The 6,000-nt window shown below is 40.8% G+C and overlaps 1 protein-coding gene across 1 annotated transcript in view; it reads right to left on the reverse strand.

The window, feature by feature from the left end:
* LOC131683327 (cGMP-dependent protein kinase, isozyme 1) overlaps positions 1-5,040 on the reverse strand; it is a 118,697-nt gene extending 113,657 nt beyond the window's left edge. The window contains exon 1 of the mRNA XM_058965205.1: positions 4,279-5,040. The gene's annotated coding sequence lies outside the window, so the exon portion shown is untranslated. The remainder of the gene's footprint in view (positions 1-4,278) is intronic.
* Between the last annotated feature and the right edge of the window lie 960 nt (positions 5,041-6,000).

The raw sequence follows: 6,000 nt of genomic DNA on the forward strand, positions 1-6,000 counted from the left end.
CGGGTCGCTGTTCTAAATCCGTCTTCATCGCTATTTGCTTCTTTATTGGCGATGCTAGTTGTTGGTTTGGGAGCGGTTGTCGTGGTTCTTGCACCTGCATTAATGATTAATTGGATCGTTGTTTTTTGGTTTATCTGAAGGTGTCGGTGGCTGCTTGTTAGAGTGGGCTGTAGTAGATGAGTTTTGACTAGTTGCTTCGGCGCATGTTTTTCCGTAGTGGGCTGTATGGTTGCAGAATTGGCATGTTGGAGTCTGCCCGGGATATGATTAACGTTGTTTGCTTATAGGTCACGCCATCCTTCGGTGATTTGCATTCGATAGTCATGTAAAAAGGTATTGGTTTAGTCACTCGCATCCTCACAATACGAACGCCGTTGGGAATGTCGGTGAAATTTCTCCAGGTGTCATTCGTAATAGATTCTACTTCTCCATATTGCGACATGATTCGTTTGATGTAATCTTTCTTCATGCGCGGGGTCAAATCATGGATACGCACGTCCACCATATCGTTTTCCATATGCACGGGGATATTGATTCTGGTGTTATTAAATTCGACCTCGTGTTGCATGTTGTTCTTTGCAATGAAGTTTTCGGCCTGTGCTTCTAAACATGATCAAAACACAGTTTTTTACGTGATGTAGTAGAATGTACGTAACTTCAGCGAGATTAAGCTCCATTTTAACTTTAACTAATTGTTCCACTTCCTGAACTGTGGGTCTAACACGAGTTTTATTAAAGTTGATCGAAATCGTGTTATCCCGTAGCACGGGCACTTTTGTTTCATTTGGAAAACTCATTTCACTCCGCAGCCGGGGGCAACGATACAGTTTGTATGTGCATTGATATAGAACAATAGCTAGCTTGATTCACTGGTGCCTATAGCCTGCTATAGCATAGCGATTTTGTTGCTTCTGCTTTGTGTGAGGTCAGAAGTTAGACTGACTGACTTCCTTTATTTCTTGTTATTCAACTTTAGACACATCTCATTAGACAGATGTTTGAATTAAAATTTAATTAGATCTATATAATCGCGAAAATAAGTTTAAATTATGATCAGACTAAACATGTTCTCTACATATAATTGTTTTACAAGAATAGGCATCATCGTTGAAAATGTGAACTGGATGTGTACTACCAGTGAAGATTTATTCAAGTACCGTTTAATAATTTATAAGTTTTTTTTACTTATCTCGCCTGCTTAAATTACCTGCGATATATTTTAATAATATTACAATTCTTGCAAAAAACGAGAATAATTCTTGTCCATGCAATTTTAGTCACTATGTTTAAAGATCTTTTTTTACGGTGTTGCTCAAGCATCTACAAAACTGGGTGCCTCTTTTACCGTTTTTTGAGGCAGCATGATCAAAAACAGCTCTTTGGGTCCGATTTGGTTTCATGTCACTGTGAAAACATGCAGAAATGGTACTCGGCTGATTCTGTGAATTTTGTGCCGAAAGAAATGAACCCACAAACCTGTCCAGAAATATGTCCTATTTGAGCCATAATGAAGCACCAAATTCGGAAAACCAAATAGGAGGTGAAGTATGGAAAGAAAATGACAAGCAAGTGGAAAAAGCTAAGAAATACACGCCCGTAACGACTGTACTGGCTTTGATAAAGAAAGTCAATCGCAAATGTCAAACACTTTATTCAAACTAATCCTAAAATTTGAACGATGTATGTGAGCTGAAATAAATACATATATTGAACTATTGTAAAATTTTGGATTCATTTCGATTACATTGTCGATTTACCCATCAATCTAGTGTTGCAAAGATTATCGACTCGCCCTTTATTTGGTATCGATTTTATTTCAGACGGAGATAGCTTAGGTCATTTACTCGGAAGATCGAAACAGTAAAGGTTTTTTCGTCGAACTCCCAAGTTCAGCTATGGACAGTTCTTCAAAAGCGTCTCACCAAATCACAAGAGATCATAAGGAATTTTCTAAATAAATGACTCAGGTGTAACTTTTTTAAACATTTCTGCATAAAAGCGCCTGGAGCGTTCTTTCTTTGTCTGGAGTTGTCCCTTAATTTTATTCCTTCGCAGTTTGTACCGGGAACATGTCGAGAGATCATGTGGAATATGACCACAACAGAGACAGTTCATGATCCTCGATACAAAAAGGCGAACGAGTTGATGAACCTTATCCATGTAAAAGTGAGTTAATTGTATGAACCCGGCGAAGGCCACCCGAAAGAAGTCTGATGGGGACTAAACCTTCTTATCCCCTTCGAATGGTACCGAATAAAATCGCTCGTTTTCTATTACCCTTAGGGACCGATCCACGGAAAAAAATCCAAGCATCAAAAAATCATCTAAGCACAGACTCAACTCCGTGACCACACCATCAATCTCCACGTCCCGTGAAGGACTCTAGCGTAAAAAGCTAATCTCGCGCAGGCTTGTTTGCTTGTTTTAGGTTAGGCAGTACTAAATGAATCTTGTTCTGTCTCACTTTCGTTAGTCACTCGCAATAATTTCCAATGTTTTTTTATTCTATGAGCCGAAATGGACTATCTGGATATACTTCAACGCGTCGCTTGAAAGAATATTCAAAAATGCTATTTTCAGGGATGTCAGAGACTTATATTACATTTTGAACTTAGACATGGGCTCACATTATGTCATGGTTTGCATAATTTTTATTTTCATGAAATTGATCTACTTTGAAATTATGAATGTTTACATGTCACTTGAAAATGTGTTCGAAGAACCCTAGGGTGTTTCGGCAGTGCATCCAAAATTAAAATATACACCGATTGCAGTGATTTTGTACTTTTAAAGTGACCTTTTAGATTTCACCAAAAACAGCCTAAAACAATGTGTTGCGGCAGAGCGCAATCTGTGCATATGCCCCCGCCGTTGTACATGTATTATCTGTGATAAAGTGCGCCAAATAAAATTCACGACAGTCTAGTTCAGTCACCGCCGGCGGTGGTCGATCGATCGTACTTTGTGTCTTTATACTTTTATATCACAGTCCGTCTTTGTTTCGCTGTTTGTGCCTTGTTCGCTTCGTTCGTTTATTGGAAGGCAGGAAACGGGTCCTACCGCTGCGAACGATCATATGGTGCCGTGACCAGGATACCACCGTGCCACAACAACCTGCCGACCGATTATTCAAATTTGGAATTTATGTGAAGACAATTGGTTACGATTCTATTTCGCGTCACTTCAGCTATGCCGGTGTGGGCAAGTATGCAGCCGCTTAGCAATATCATCCCCCTGCGGAGCTAAGCCGGTGTGGGCGTACTTGCAGCCGCTTAGTGGAATGCATTACTCCAGCGGGATCAACTTCCAGTTGCACCGATCGCAACGTCCCCAAATGCAGTCATCAAAAGCAAGTGCTCCGCCGAAGTAAATCGCTGAACGCCATCATGTCAACACAATGGAATACCACCGTCCAAAGTTACTATAATGAAGCAAACATGTCGAAGTTCATTTCAAAAGTTCTCAGTGCCCGTCATTTGACTTTATTAAACCAATCATACAGCTGTTGACAAAAAAAACATTCGTTTTGGTGGGGGAGTATGTTGCGGCAGAGCGCAATCTGTGCATATGCCCCCGCCGTTGTACATGTATTATCTGTGATAAAGTGCGCCAAATAAAATTCACGACAGTCTAGTTCAGTCACCGCCGGCGGTGGTCGATCGATCGTACTTTGTGTCTTTATACTTTTATATCACAGTCCGTCTTTGTTTCGCTGTTTGTGCCTTGTTCGCTTCGTTCGTTTATTGGAAGGCAGGAAACGGGTCCTACCGCTGCGAACGATCACAATGTTTAAAAAATGATGAATTCCATCAAAATGCTAATTTATGACAAAGAAGAACTATATTTTGAGACTTTCAGCACAAAAAATAGCTGAGCTGTCATTTTGCAACCGATTTTCAATCTTTGCATTACTCTGGAAAGAAGGAAAATAGTTCATTCTAGCGGTTTGCTAAATTATGTTCTTTTGTTAAAAATACTATGCGATTTTAGGACAATAATGTGAAAATAGTTATTATTTTGCGACTTTCCAATCATAAGGAAATTCTTCAATATTATTATAAAGCAACGTCTTTGTTTTAATAAAAAATTTAGAGATAATGTTTAGTTTCGCATCTAACGACCTGTTTATTATCAAAATAAGTTAAAATTCCAGAGTTATTATTTTCCAAATTAGAAACTTACTCGCATGAACTCTGCTGTGCAAACACAGTGTTTAATTTGATAAACCTTCCAGAAATGTGTGATGAATGTAACAATCTCAAAATAATCATTGCTCACCTGTACGGGATGCCCCACGCTAAATTCCGGCCGGATCTACGTGACTCTGATGTAATACTATAATCGGTACCTGCACAGCTGTGTCTTGTTTGAATTGTATTACGTGCAAAAGTTAAAAATATGTAGCTACTGCAGATTAGTTAGTACCGATATTTTCACACGTCTTCTTCCAATCATCAAACTCTTGTAGCCAAGCCGCAGTGTGGAGTGTTACGACTGGAAACGCACTGTGCTTCATGTATCACTAACTATCGACCAAGCACATTAATGAAAATCACACTTTTCTTGAATTCCCATTCTACGATGACATTCTGGTTACACGCCTGACACAACCGATTGATCGTTACAAAGAGAAACCATTTCTTACCGACAGGCTAATTAATCACCTTCAATCACACATCGCATGAACCGTATCAAGCTTTATAACAGCACAATTTTACACCCTTCCCCGGCCCATTGCCAGTTGAAAGCTAACAACTTATTTTCTTTCCGAGGACACGAGAAACTTATCCCGGAGGCAAACTGTCAACCGCGCTCCGGTTAGCTTGCTTTGTTTCCCTAAAATGTTCGCACACTGCACCTATGGCAACCTGACGACCGAAACTTAGCCGCCTGTTAGTTTGTGTTTTGCATCAACCAATTCGCGGTCGGTCGGTCGGTCGGTCTGTCCTTTTGCTGCACACATCGAGCAGCCAACTGACAACCGTGGCAAGATTTCGCGCTACGCCACCCGTTCTGCTCTGGTTTCGGTAGTCAACTAAACAGACGGCATACCGCAGCGCGAGCGAACATACGCCACCACAATTGCCGTGATAAGTAATTTTTCAGTCTCCACCTGACCTGGTTGCGTCTCACCGTCAACCTCCCGCTGCCGGTTGTTGTTTTTCGTGTGTTATAGGACTTTTCATGTTTTTATTATGGAGGAGATTCAAACCCAGTCGGATTTTAATTTAGTATTCTAGATGCTAGTGTTGTTGGGAGGAAGAAACACACCACCCACCGACCGGGTGGGTAAAACTATTTTTTTGTGATTTAAATTTGCCTTTCAGACTAAGAATCTGGCAACACTGCCAGCAACAAATCAAATAATAAGCCAACATTATCCACCTTCCTACGCGATACGCGATATCGTGCCTACCTTCACCACTCATCCGCCGGTCGTTCGCAGTGCCAGTGTACGATTGCGATTCATTCTCTCCTCTCTCAAATACTTATGGCGGTGACGCGGACGGAATGATAGCGCGCGCAAACCATCGTAGTATCTTGCTATAAAACCAGGGAGTTCATTTTAATAAAAAAAAAAATTGCGCGCATTTCTATTGCACGATGATTCTCTAACATCTTTCTTAGGTTCGGATCGGAGTAATTACGAAATGAACCACGCTGCTTCATTCTCTCAGCGTATAATGCCCCTGTGTCAGATTTTCCTGTTTTGTTCGAAGCTCGATCCGCATTACTCAGACACGGCACGGCACGATTATACCTTTTCATATTTATTAGATAGCAGAAATATCGGACAACAAATTGAAGAAGCACGTTGTTTACGACATGTAGATGAACAGCAAATATCTTACACGATGGAATCACAAGTGAAATGAATTCAAACGTCACCAAGTCATGTCGCATCAATCTGCAGTACGTAAGGGACTGTTAATAAACCACGTAGACTCTTGTGGCAGGGGGGGGGGGGGGTTGGTTGGTCTAGCAAAAGTCTGCGTTTGT

The sequence above is a fragment of the Topomyia yanbarensis genome, chromosome 2, assembly GCF_030247195.1.
Source record: "Topomyia yanbarensis strain Yona2022 chromosome 2, ASM3024719v1, whole genome shotgun sequence".
Lineage (NCBI taxonomy): Eukaryota > Metazoa > Arthropoda > Insecta > Diptera > Culicidae > Topomyia > Topomyia yanbarensis.